The sequence below is a fragment of the Equus quagga genome, chromosome 14 (genome assembly GCF_021613505.1).
Source record: "Equus quagga isolate Etosha38 chromosome 14, UCLA_HA_Equagga_1.0, whole genome shotgun sequence".
In the NCBI taxonomy this organism is placed as follows: Eukaryota; Metazoa; Chordata; class Mammalia; order Perissodactyla; family Equidae; genus Equus; species Equus quagga.
In genome coordinates this window covers 42,931,643-42,946,101 of record NC_060280.1, presented here as the reverse complement: position 1 = coordinate 42,946,101, position 14,459 = coordinate 42,931,643, and the positions used below count along the sequence as shown (strand labels likewise).

General features: G+C 36.8%; 1 long non-coding RNA gene across 1 annotated transcript in view; it reads left to right on the top strand.

The window, feature by feature from the left end:
- The first annotated feature begins 4,522 nt into the window (after window positions 1-4,522).
- Window positions 4,523-14,459, top strand: part of LOC124251770 (uncharacterized) — a 99,086-nt gene continuing 89,149 nt past the window's right edge. Inside the window, exon 1 of the long non-coding RNA XR_006891852.1 lies at window positions 4,523-4,587. This is a non-coding gene — a long non-coding RNA (uncharacterized LOC124251770). The remainder of the gene's footprint in view (window positions 4,588-14,459) is intronic.

Sequence of the window (14,459 nt, the reverse complement as noted above, 5' to 3'; positions counted from 1 at the left end):
TCAGATTTGCTTTGGCTGTTTGGGGTCTTTTGTGATTCCATACGAATGGTAGGATTATTTGTCATGTTTCTTTAAAAAATGCCCTTGGAATTTTGATAGGGATGACATTGAATCTGTAGATTGCTTTGGATAATATAGACATTTTAACAATATTAATTCTTCTAATTCGTGAGCATAGAATACATTTCCAGGGGCCAGCCTAGTGGTGCAGTGGTTAAGTTCGCAGGTTTTGCTTCTCAGTGGCCTGGGGTTCGCCGGTTTGGATCCCGGTTGCAGACATGGCACTGCTTGGCAAAAGTCATGCTGTGGTAGGCGTCCCACCTATAAAGTAGAGGAAGATGGGCATGGATGTTAGCTCAAGGCCAGTCTTCCTCAGCCAAAAAAGAGGAAGATTGGCAGTAGTTAGCTCAGGGCTAATCTTCCTGAAAAAAAAAAAAAAAAAGAATATATTTCCATTTATTTGCATCTTCTTCAATTTCTTTCATCATTCTCTTATATTTTTTGGTATACAAATATTTCACCTATGTGGTTAAATGTATTCCTAGTTATTTTATTTCTTTTGATGCAACTGTAAGTGGCACTGATTTTTTTAAATTTCTCTTTCTGATAATTCATTTTTATGTTTGTTTGTTTTGTGAGGAAGATTGTCCCTGAGTAACATCTGTAGCCAATCTTCATCTTTTTGCTTGAGGAAGAGTGGCCCTGAGCTAACATCTGTGCCAATTTTCCTCTATTTTGTATGTGGGATGCTGCTGCAGCATGACCTGATGAGTGGTGTGTGGGTCCTTGCCCGGGATCTGAACCTGTAAACCCCAGGCCGCTGAAGTGGAGCACATGAACTTAACCACTATACCACAGGGCCAGCCCCTGATAGTTCATTTTTAACTTATAAAAGTACAACTATTTTCTGTATGTTGATTTTGTATCTTGTAACTTTACTGAATTCATTCATTAGTTCTAGCAGTTTTTTTGGTGGAGTCTTTAGTGTTTTCTATATATAACATCATGTCATCTACAAACAGAAACAGTGTTACTTCTTCCTTTATGATTTGGTTGCCTTTTGTTTCTTTTTCTTGCCTAATTTCTCTCACTAGGACTTCCAGTATTATGTTGAATAAAAGTTGCAAGAGTGAGCGTCTCTGTCTTCTTCCCAATCTTGAGGAAAATCTTTGAGCTTTTCACCAGTGAGCATGATTTTAGCTGTGGGCTTGCCATATAGAACTTTTGTTTTGTTGAGGTATGTTCTCTCTATACCCAGTGCACTGAGAGTTTTTTCCATGAATCTTTATTGAATATTATCAAATGCTCTTTCTGCATCTACTAAGATGATCATATGATTCCTATCTTTCATTGTGTTAACTTGGTGTATCACATTGATTGACTTGTGGATGTTGAACCATCCTTGTACCCCTGAAATAAATCCCACTTGATTATAGTGTATGATAATCTTTTTAATGTGTTGTTAAATTTGGTTTGCTAATATTTGTTTGAAAAATGTTGTATCTATATTTATCAGGGAAATGGCCTGTAATTTTCTTTTCTTGTAGTGTCCTTCTCTGGTTTTGGTATCAGGGTAATGTTGGCCTAATAAAATGAGTTTGGAAGTGTTCCGTCCCCTCAGTAGTGGAAAGGAAACTCTGAGCTGGACTCACAACAGTATCTCTCTCAATATCAGTGATTGGTTTATGCTGTAATGCACTAACCAAATAGAGCGAATGCAACTCATTTATGGGGAATTTTTTGAATCTGTCGAGAAAAGAGATTCAATCTACGTATTTTGGGGGATAGTTTATAGACTTGATGCTGAGAGCAGTGATCTTACCTAAGCATGAATCCATCACAAAGGAAGGGAAAATAAAACATAAAGAGAGTAAAACTGAGTCTTAATGACATTTATTCATGTAAATCCAGCCGTGGATCTATCATCAGATTTGTAAGTTAAGAGAAACAAGAAATTCTCTTCATTGTTTAAGCCACTTGGAGTTGAACTTCTGTCTCTCCCTAAAGAAGAAATCCTTAATAATACATTTATTCTTTGTTGTAGCAAAATTATGGTATTGTAATTTTTTATTTGGGTATTTTTCTAAACTAGAAAAAGATTCTTTAAATCTAGGGACTGTATCTTTCTCAGATTATGTAGATATAGATATGGATATCTCTATCTATCCATCTATCTGTCTATCTATGTTAGAACCTAGCAAATATCAAATATTTGCCACACATTTCATCAATAAATGAATGAATGAAATGAATATATGATAGTTAAATAGCTAAAGTCACATAGCTTATAGCTGTGTGGGGAGCCTAACCTGGGTTATCTGATTCTCTCTCTAGTATTCTTTCCATTATGACTGATCCTAAAGATGAGAAAAGAAGTAATATTTCCAGAAATGTGTCTTGTTCCATATAACCAGAAAGTGGTCGTTTTTATCACATGTTCTTTCTCCCTATTCTCTCTACCAATGCTATGTACCTTCTTTGCAAAGCTTCACTCCATAAAAAAAAAAAAAAGAATGAAAATTCATTAGGACTTTTCAAAGTCCTAGATATATATCCACAGAAAATACAAAATTACAGAAGTTAAAGGAGACTTCTGTCCCATATATATATGTATATTTTTATATATGCTATATACACAGTATGTATGCCTATATGCTATATATGTATACACATATACACACTGTTATATACAGCATATATACACTGTTATACATACATAAATACACTGTTATCTACATATATATATATACACACTGTTCAATATTTGTATTTGGATATATATATGGATATATCCAAATATATGTACTATATATATGGTGTAAATATATATGATGTGTATATATGGTATACGGATATATATATATTGAACAGAATTTTTCTTCTTTAACTCATATAATCTTGTGTCTTTTTGTATGGACTCAGACTCTGTAGAGTAAGAAATATACTCTTAGGAAGACCTGAAAAATTTCTTCTTTTTCTCCTAGCAAACAAGTGTCCTTTGATATTACACAATGACCTATTTGCCTCATTTGAGAAATTCCCTAGATCAGTTTATTGTTGATTTTTGTATAATTAGGGTTCAAAACACAGTTTCCCCCAAGGGTCACTACCGGGCATATTGGGCGTTGCTTTTATTTGTATTACTATTTTTTTAATGTGACAAGAAGGAGACTCAAAAGGAGTAAAGACGTTTTTTGCTTCTGTAAGGGCTTTAATTCGCTCCCAATCGCAGATGGTTCTCTAATCCATTGCCCTTTGTTTTAGTGTGGGTAATTACACTGGAAACATCAAGAGAAGACAAATTTATCTTTATTATATATTTTTTCTTATCCAGACCAGCAAGAGGCAACTATATTCACCCTTAATGTGGCAATTACTAGTGATAAAACATGTACCAACCATGTGATTCGTATGTAATATATAAAATGTGTACTTGACTTTTTTCTTTCATTTGTATTTGGCAGGGAGATACTGGAAATTCTGGTCACCATAATCCATAAGTCCCGGGAGCCGCCCACCAGTCAGCTAAGCCTCTACCCAGGGGCAACGGTCCGGTCCGGGAGAGAGATGAGGGAACGCAGGGCGGACCCTCAGAAGATGGCGGTCGGCCACTCCTGATCCTACTCATGCTACTAATCTTAGCAGTATTGCTCTCACTGTTCTTTTCCTGTACATGGGGATATCTTGGGGAAAATCTCTCCACGCAGGGGAAAGAAGCTGATGTAACCTGGCCTTCTAGAGAGGGTTCAGGGGAACAGCAGCCTGAAGGGAAAAAACGTTCTGACCCCCTCCTGGAGAGGCGGGAAGGGAATTTGGACAGCCCTCAAGGAGGAAACCTTCTAATAATCAGCCTCTAAGGAGAACATTCCCTCCTTAGGTCCTTCTAGGAGGTAGATATTATCCTAGGCCTGTTAGGACAGAAGGAAAATGGTGGCCCCCACCCAGGGGCAGAGGCATGCAAAAACTACCCCTTCCTAAGGCAACTCACGATCCTGATAAAGTTGCAGAAAAATATCATAATATATTAACACAGGGAAATTGGGATTATGGTGAAGATTGGGAACCCTACAATATAGTTAATAGTAAAAGAGAAACCCCAAGCACTGTGCCTGTGTGGCTTGCGATCAGACGGAGCTGGGGGCCTGTATGTATTTTGGCCCCCTTACACTTTGCAATACTTCTGCTTTCATTATTATAGGAGTAAGATAGAGGCTTAGGGCCATTTGACTCATGGGGAACTGAGTCTAGACATTACACCCCGTTTTGTAATCAGTCTTAAACATCTAGACGCCTAGTAGACATATAAAAAAGATCAATATCTATAATTAACAAAGGTTGCTTGCTTCTCACACATACTGTACTAATATTGTAACAAGATATGCTTATGTACCCATTTTGTTTGCCAAAATTACGTACTGAGACAATTCCATGAAATCATAAGCGCGTGACCTGGACCCTATATAAGTGCTTGAATGCTTTGAATAAATCAGACTTGGAAACCTCACTTCCAGTCTCACCGTACCTTCTTTTTTCGCCGACGCCGTTCATCCCTCAGGAACCCTACCGGCTGGAGCTGGACTCTGGCACGTAAGTTTGAAGAAAAATACAGCCCTGGACTCTTCAAGAAATTTCTAGTAGTGTTCCTTTTTCTATATTTATATGAGTGATTAATGCCTTAAATTATATGCACATTAACAGTTTTTCTTCATACATATATTTGTTAGTTCTTCTTTCTCTTCCCTATGCTAAAGTAAAACTGACTGCAACTCGATAGAAAGATAATAAATATTTCATATTATGAAAAAACTATTTCCATGGATGTTTCAAGTATATTTTTTAAAGTGATGTTTTTGATGCTTGTTTAAATACAATTGGAAATAGTTAAGGCATTTATATTTCTTTGTGGAAGTATCACATTGTGTAAATACTTGATTACTTAAGGTTGCATCCTCTAGGTAAGCAGGTGGTTCCCAAACTTGGTTGTGCATCAGGATCATTAAAAGAATATTTAAAAATATATTTATGGGCCCTACTCCAGATCAACTAAATCTATATTCAGGGAGACCGAAGTCAAGAAATCAGAAACTTGCAAGCTTCAAGGTGATTCTAATGTGCAACTAAGTTTGGAAATCATTACAGTAAGTCATTTATGTTTTGTAAAATAAATTTCTCTTTTTTCTTCACCTACTGATTCTACAAACTCTCCACATTTTTCAAAATTTAACATATGCCAGCACCGCTAACAGTTGAGACAATTAGGGATGTCTTTAGTATGAGCAGACTCTTTGTAAATTAGGTGACTGTGAAATCATGCCCTGACTGTGCTCAAAGTACAGTGAAGGGATATTTTATAATAGAGGTCCACTGAGCCAACAAATATTCATGAAGTCTCTACTATGAGACAGGCTCTGTTGCAGTTTTGGAGATAGATTAGTAAAGTAAAACAGACAAAATAAAGCTTCTCCTTTAATGTAGCAGGGACAATTGGGATATGTCCTGTGCTGGATTTCCCTGGAAGCAGACCCTAAGTGAAGGTGTGAGTAAAATCATTTATTTGGGAGATAATCTCAGGAGGTGCCTGCAGGAGAATGGGGGAGTAAGTCAGGGAAGGCATGGAAGCCTAGTGTTCACGCAGGTTATCAGTGAGGGCAGCTGAGGCTCAATCCCATGGGGGAGCTCGGGAAGATAGTGTAGAATATGAATCAGTGTTATCCCACCTAAAGGTGCTGGGGTATTTATTCTCCAACTCTACCAACTCCCAGCACTGCTCGTCATGTAGGATTGAAATGAGACTGTCAGGTAAGGAGCCGCAGGTGCTGGCAGTAGGATGCTGTAGGCAGGGACAGGAATGGGGAGAGCTGAGGAAGTACGGGCAAGGCTCTGACATCATCTATTATGGTGAGATACAGACAAAAACAAAAGCCGAATATTTGGTAGTTGTATTGTGATAAGGACTATGGAGAAATAGAAAGCATGAAATGGCAATGGGGACTGTATTTGTGTGCTGAACGGTCAATTTAATAAAGGGTAGTAAGTGATACTGGAGCAAAGGTGAAGGAGGTAAGGGAATAAGTCATGCGGCTACCTGCGGTAGAGGACCCTAAGGGGCAAGGCCTTGAGGTTGGCTTGGACATTGCATTTTGATCAACATCAACACATTTTAAATGCTCTCTAGATGATTCTGACATATAGCCAAGTTTGGGAATCAGCTACTTCCTTAGAAGATGTGACTCTAGGTAATCAAATATTTATGTTGTGTGGCTGTTGCTGAGGGATTAGGAGCTGACATGAGAAAGACTAAAGGGGTTGTATCAGGGAGACCCTTAGCAATTTAACGCTTTTAAATGAGTGGAACAAAAGCCCTTGAAGGGCTCTGAACAGAGATGCTCTGATTTATGCTGAAACAGGATCACTCTGGCTGCTGTGTAGAGAAAAAGTAAAAGGAGAAATGGTCAAAAAAGGGAGCTCAATCCAGATGACTGTATAATCCAGGACGGAGAGAATAGTGACTAGGACCAGAGAAGAGGCAGGAAAGATCATAAAAAATAATCATATGCTGGGTATATTCTGAAGCTAGAGTCAATGGTATTTGCTCAGGAGTATAAAGTGTGAGAGAAAGAGAGGAGCGATGGAGGTGGGGGATGACCCTGAGGATTTGACCTGAGAAACTGGAAAGGTGGAATTGCTATTAACTGAAGTGGAAAAATCTGGTAGAAGAAAGAGCAGGTTTAGCGGCTTGAGTCGGGGGGGTTCAGATCAGAAGAATAGTTTCGGATGTGTTGATTTGACAGTCCTGTTCAAGTCCAAATAGATTCCTCAGTTGTAGATGCAAACATTAACTTTGGGGAGAGAGCTGGGCTGGGAATCATCAGCTCTGAGATGATATTTAAAGTCACAAGACCAGATGAGATCACCAAGGGTCTGTACAAACAGAGAAGAGAATACATCCAAGGTTTAAGTCTTGGGATACAGGGATGGCAGGTTGGAGAGACTGGGTGGAGCTGGCAAAGAAGACTGAGAAGGATTGCAGGAGAATGCAGTGGTTTGGAAGTCAAGAAAAAGTTTCAAGGAAGTCACAAGTGCAACTAAATCAAACGCTCCTGATAGGTTAAATGAGATTAAACTACAGAAAATTGCTATTATTGTAGTTCTAAGATGGTCAAATATTATCAGTTTCTTGTGGTTCCTTAGAAAGAAGATGAGGACAGGGGCTGGCCCGGTGGCGCAGCAGTTAAGTTCCCACGTTCTGCTTCTCCGCGGTCCTGGGGTTCGCTAGTTCAGATCCTGGGTGTGAACATGACACTACTTGGCAAAGGCCATGCTGTGGTAGGCGTCCCACCTATAAAGTAGAGGAAGATGGGCATGGGTGTTAGCTCAGGACCAGTCTTCCTCAGCAAAAAGAGGAGGATGGGCAGTAGTTAGCTCAGGGCTAATCTTCCTCAAAAAAAAAAAAAAAAGAAGAAGAAAATGGGGACAGAGAACTAACCATTATATTCAAAAATAGGGAGATTGATAAGAGCAGTTTTGCTGGAGGATTGAGAACTAAAGCCTTATTTGGATGGATTTAAGAGACAACAAGAGGAAAGGAATTGGAAAGAGTGAATAACGACAATTTTTTTTTGACCTTTGTTTAAGGGGATGCAAAAAAGCAGGCTGGGTCCTGGACTGGAAGGTGCGAGTCATAAATTTCCGAACACCAACAGTTTTCTTGAGTTTCCCTGTGTTTTCCCCTGGTAAAAGTTGATGAATGGATTTATTTATTTATTTATTTTTCCAAACACGAGATAAATTGCTTTCATAGGCTACTACAGGGGGAGCAACACCAATCAGGTGACTTGCAAGCAATGTCAGAATCTCAGTCACACAAAGATAGGCCCATTTCCCCAAAGAGTCCTGTCAACAACATTTTGAAGTATATTAACATCGAGTCCTAATGCGTTTCTGGTTTTAAATACTGTGATATAGTGCAATTCACTGGCCCTCGCAAAAATGAACGGAGAAGATTTGAAGTCATGTTGTATTTTAAAGTAGCAGGTGATTTTCCTGTTTTCAGAATTTTTACTTTCTAAAACCCAAGAGACTGATGATCAATATAATTAACCTGGATCTCAAAGTGGGGCAATAAGTGCAGTTTATGGGTGGCTGGCATTAGACCTAGCAGAGTCCTTCCTGTTGTCTTCTGCCAACTCCCCCGCATTAGTGTTCCTGCTCCTGTTCCAGTTTTTTATACCAGTTTTCTATTTCTCCATACTATTTTTTAAAAATAGAAACATATTTAGAAAAAGAAGAAAGGAAAGAGCGGGGTTTCATACTGTCTTTAAAGTTTTTATTTCAAATGAGGAAAGATTTGCTTTGAATCATTACAAGTCACAACCCAAATGAAAACAAGTCAGCCTGGTGAAAGAGGTTCTTAATGCCTCTCTTCCTCCATATTTGTAGTGTCAACAGATCAAAAGACAATTGACTTCCAAGATCAAATCTAAATATCATAAAATAATTCTTTTACTGCTTATGATTTCATCATAAATAATAACTAATAGGTGTGTGATACTTTGATTTTGCTCAGAGAGAAAAGCTTACTTATGTCAACCGATATATTTTTGCAATACAAACTAAAGTAAAAGATCTAATATTCCCTGGTCTATTTTATTGGTAAGCAAATGAATCGAATAAATTTAAATTAGAATCAAAGATTTTAGGGCTGTCGGGAACTTTAGAGATGCTTTCGTTAAATGTTCTCTCTTCGCAGATTAGAAAAACTGAGACTTGAAAATAGCAGGAGACTTGTCAAGGTCACACTATTGCCAAGAATTATGGACAAAAGTGGCTGGAGAACCCTGATTACCTGTTCATTAGCCCAGTGTCCCTTTCTTTATGAAGTGCTGCCTTTTCTCGGTGTTATGAAGGTACAAGACCAGCACACCAGCTTCTCTGGCTGGTAGCACTTACAATATATGAGGGATACAAAGTAGTCTAAGCCATTGTGAATTGAAAGTACATAGAAACCTCTCGTGAACACCCGGGAAGTAGAACGAGCGAAAAATCAATTATCCTAGTTGCTGCAGCAGAGGGAAGATAGAATGAAATTAACCTTATTTATCTATTTAAAAAGTGAAGAAAAAAACTGCAATGAGAAGCAGCATCACTGTTCAGCTAAGAGCTAGCGTTTGTTATCATTTTACAAAAACGTAATTGTTATTCGCTGCGGATGACTTTTTGCCTCATGTGACATTTCTGACATTGTAGTCAATAAATAAAAATTGTGCTGACAGAAAGCTCATATGGTAAATCATATAATTTACAAGATAGTAAAATATGTCACGATACTGCATCCCATACTTAACCAAGAGCCTCAACAACACGTGACTCTAACCACATTTTGATGCAATCATAGTCTTGTTTCATGGTAGGCTTTTCAACTGTAGCTGAGCATTCATGATTGCTCTTGTAATAAGTACCATTCTTCTCCTTCATTTCTCTCTTTGTCAAGAGAAATGGTATCTGGAAAGTGCTAAAAATATGAAGCCTCCAGGATATTGTTCTGAAACAAGAAACCAGCAGGAAATTGACCTGAAAATGCTACAGGCGACTTCCAAAGTATTCTTAAAAACATATTCCTTTATAATAACCATTACACTTTTTTTCTAAGTGCATATTCAACCTACTGAATTCTGTACACAGCAGTTGTCCTTTAGTGTAATATCATCATAAGTTACAGCACAAGTAGGCTTGCACTTTTTACGAGATGGGAAGTTTATCTTCACAGTGTGTTTAGGATCTTTGTTGAATATCACAGCTGCCATTAAAAGCCTGCCCAATGTCCATGCTGAGACATTTCTACTGAAATTCTGATTCCTCCAAAAAATCATCTAAAGATATTTTTGAGGAGAATACTTTTTGGTGTCTTTATTTCCTACTCTATGGAGCTTTTTGAAGTGATTATAACTTGTCTTTCCAACAGGCATCTTTAGCACCGCACCTAAATACAGTGGTCTCCTGTAGAGATGTTGAAACTGCTGTTTGGAGTTTGAAATTTTCTCTCACATAACTAAAGAGAAAAGTAGTATTCATCAAGCCCTTTAAAAAATGTAACACACTACCCTCATTTTATGTGATTGTGAAGTTAAATCGGTTAAGCTGTTGTGTAACCTTCCCTTTTCAAGTCTTAAATTTTATAGTCAGCTGAACTCATGAGATTGCCCTTTCTATAACATCTTCAGGTTGCCATTCTCCAGATGGAATCTTCTCTTCAGTCTTTTACACAGCACACCATAATCACGTGCTCTGCTCTTTTATATAGCTTTGCTTGGCATCTGCAATCTGGTGCCTGCTTCGCCTCTTTACAACACATAAGGGTGCATATGACTTTGAGCAATAACTCCCAAGATACTTCCACCCTAAGATACTACATAAATGAAAGGAAATATAAATGTTTCAAGAACAGGAAGGTAAATCATATATCTCCTCAGATATAAAAAAGAGGAATGTTTGATATATCCATTTTCATAGTCTTGTAAATATTTCCCCATTACAGAAATGTATATGTTCACTATGCATGGGACATATATAAAATATGAAAATTAGTGTGTTTTTTTCTAGCCCATTGTGCTTTTGAATGAAATAGTAAATAAAAAAGTGACTCTAAATAGCCTTTCTTTTCTCACTCTCCCCAAGGTATCAATCATTTTTAGAAGTACATATAATGACAGTATTTTAAAAATGAGTCTCTAGTAATTTCACGGTTTTTTAGTTAATATTATTTTTCACATTTTTAAGAGTAATATGTGCATATTATAAAACTTTTCAAAAATAAAGTGTAGACTAAAATAAACATCGTCTGTAATCTCAGATCATTTTCACTGTTAACATTTTTATGTATTACTGGAGATGTGCGTACATTTAATAAAATTGTGAGAGTATTGTACACATGGGTTTGTTTTCCATTACAATGTATCATGAGCTCTTTCGTATTTCATGAAGGAGTCTTCTATAATTTTCAGGTTATTTTCAATTTTTCACTACTATAGGTAATGTTGTGTTAAAAGTCCTCTGCTTAAAAAAAAAAAGGCCTATGCTTAAACATCTGTGTAGATCTGTTTCCTTAAGTCTACTGACAAATTATAAAGTTAAAAAACATTTGTTATCAAATCTACCAATTTTTTCATTTGAATTATACCTTCGTTTTTACCACATTGTGATAAAAATACAAAGATATGGAGAAAATATAAAATGCTTACTATCTAGAATAATATTTCCTCTTGTGGTGAGTAATGTATCTACTTCAACATCTTGTTAACTGGTTGGAACTAGGGGTATTGGGTATTCAACTCAGTATGCTGAAATAATACCAGATGGTCACCAAACCACCTTGTAATGTGAAAGGGTTCTGCTAGTGACAAAATTTGAGGTTTCTTTAACACCTAGAGGAATAGGGAGCTAATTTGGAACACAGAGTAATTGCTCTGAAGAATCAATGAGCCAATGAATCTCGTTGCCAAAAGGAGAAATAAAAGAGACCTGGAGTGCAACGAGAGAGAAGAAACTGCTATGAATAGGACTATGGACAAACCAGGTGCAACTGTGGGAGGTGGGAGAGCAGGTAAAGAAAAAAAAAAATGTGAAAATTTCAAATGTGCCCAGAAACACCCCTTTAGAAAGTGGTAGGAGCATCTCGGGAAATAGGAAATGTCTACTCCGGTGGTGGTGATCAGTAGAAGAACTTGGGCTACACGTAGAAGTCTTCCTAAGCCAGGGAAGTTTCTGAGAGGGGGAGGGGTCCTAGCTAACAGAAGAACCATACTTAAATAATTAGTTTGTGACTACAGCATCAAAGGAGAAATCCTGAGAAGAGAAAAAATATGTGAAATGATGTCATTCCCCCATACGTATGGATATATGTTGTATTTTTCCTTTGCTTTATAGAGTAGTCACTAAAAAATGTTACTATAAAGAGGTGGAAGTTATAAATCAGTGTTAATAAGTGTAAATAATCAATTGTAGCTATAAAAGGAGCAAAATAAAAATAATAACTTAAATGAAGTGATACCAAGACATCCTGAATATAATGACCTGACTGTAAGAGAAAGTGAAAAACTTATGTAGGAAATAAAAGAAAACCTCTTTGAAATTAAAATTAAATATAAAGAAGTCAAAGAAAAATAGACACTACAGAAAGTATGGTAAGGGAGATAGAGATTGCATATTAAATAAACAAAGAGAAATCGAATTATAAAAAGCAAGATAAAAAAAGACTAGAGAGAAAGTGATAGAAAGAAATAGCATTGGAGAGCCAATGTACTCAAGACTGGAGTACCCTGAGAGGACAAAAAAAGAAAGAGAGCAAGTTTTGAAAATATAGTTATTTTTAAAATCATGAGATTAAAGAAAACAAATCAAATAACTGAAAGCGAATGCTATTTTACAAGGAGAATTGATCCATGAATGACAACCTTGAGATATTTCCTGATAAAATTAACTTTAAAATTAATAATGATTCTTTTGGGTACACGCACACACTCACAAACGGATACATAATTAATACAAGAATGAAAAGTAGGCTGGCTTCAGATACCTCCACAGGAATATTCAACTAAAATTAAAAGAAGAAAACAGAATAGAGAGTAAAACACATTAAAAATACTCATATAGAAAGTGATATTAGGGAAGATAGTGGAGTAGGAAGCACCAATAACTCATCTCTCCATCTGGACACTACTGTATTGGCAGAAATTGTCTGAAGTGATGGTTTGGGAACTATGGAGTTTATGTGAATAATTGCGCCTTTCATCGGAAAGCTTAGCTGGTAAATTGCTGTTAATTTCAGTCCATTTCATCTGTTAGTGTGATGGTGGCTACTCATTCTCCACCCTTCAGCCCCAAGGCAGGCACCTGAGTGAGGTGATGGCAACCACACTCTTGGCATGACATGCTGGAGCCAGGGTGAGCAATAAGGACTTTGGGTCCTGTGTTCTGATTGTAGATTGCTGCTTCTGATTGCCAAGATGATAGCGAGCAGCCTGAGTACCATGGTTTCAAACCCCACTGGCTGAAGCAGCTTCCACAAGACTTAAAGTAACCCTAATTTTCTGGGGGGAGTGCATTAAAAATAGTCTTGTATAAAAGGGAAATTAGAAAGCCACCACACATGTCCAGGGAAAGACATAGGCTCAGGAATGACCTGCCATCTTAAACTTTAACCTGAGATTTATTTCTAGCACAAAGATATCCTATAAAAACAACAACAGCAACAACAAACAGCAAACCTTGGGGAAGGGCAAGAACACAATTTCCAGAGTTACTACATTATAAGATTCAAATGTCCAGTTTTAACAACAACAAAAAAGTCATAAGCCATTTAAAGAAACAAGAACATATGACCCATTCAAAGGAACAAAATAAAGTAATATCATAATACACACTTAAGGAAGCAGAGACATAAGACTTACTATACAAAGACTTTAAGACAACTGTCTTAAAGGTACTCAAAGAGCTAAAGAAAGAACTGAACAGAGACAGAAAAACAATGTATAAACAAAATAATAATATATAAAAATAGTAATAATGGCATAGAAATTTTACAAAGAAATCAAAAAGAAATTCTGGAGCTGAAAGTACAGTAACTGAAATTAAAAATATACTACAGAGGTTCCAGAGCAGGTTTGAGAAAGCAGACTAAAGAATCAGTGAACCCGGTGATAGGACAATTGATACTATTAAGTCTGAAGAATAGGAAGAAAAGTGAACAGAACTTAAGGTATCTGTGGGAAACCATCAATCAGACCAACATACGCACTGTGGAAATCCCAGAGACAGGAGCAGGAAGAATATTTGAAGAAATAATGGCTAAAAATTTCCCAAATTTGATGAAAGTCATAAATCTGAATCCAAGAAGCCCAAAAATCTTCAAATATGATAAACCCAAAGAGATCACACCGAGACATGCCACTATTAAACTGTAGAAAACCAAAGACAGAAAGAGAATTTTGAAAGCAGCAAGAGAAAAGAGACTCATTGAATTTAAGTGATCTTCAGGAAGATTATAAGCCAATTTCTCATCAGAAACCCTGGAGGCCAGAATGAAGTGGGATGATATATTTGAAGTGCTGAAGGAAAAAACTGTCAAAGGAGAATTCTATATTTGGCATAGCTGTCTTTTAAAAATGACACAGAAACTAAGACATTCCAAAATAAATGAAAGTTGAGAGAGTTCTTTATCACTGACCTTCCCTATAAGAAATTCTACGGGGAGTTCCTCAGATTGAAATGAAAGGAAACTAGAGAGTTACTCAAAGCCATATGAAGAAATAAATATCAAGTAAAGGTTAACACATGGGCAATTATAAAAGCTAGTACTATCATAGTTTTATTTTGTAACTCAATTTTCTACATTATTTAAAAAACAACACATAAAAATTAATATTAATCTATGTTATTGAGTACACAAGGTATAAAGCTGTAAT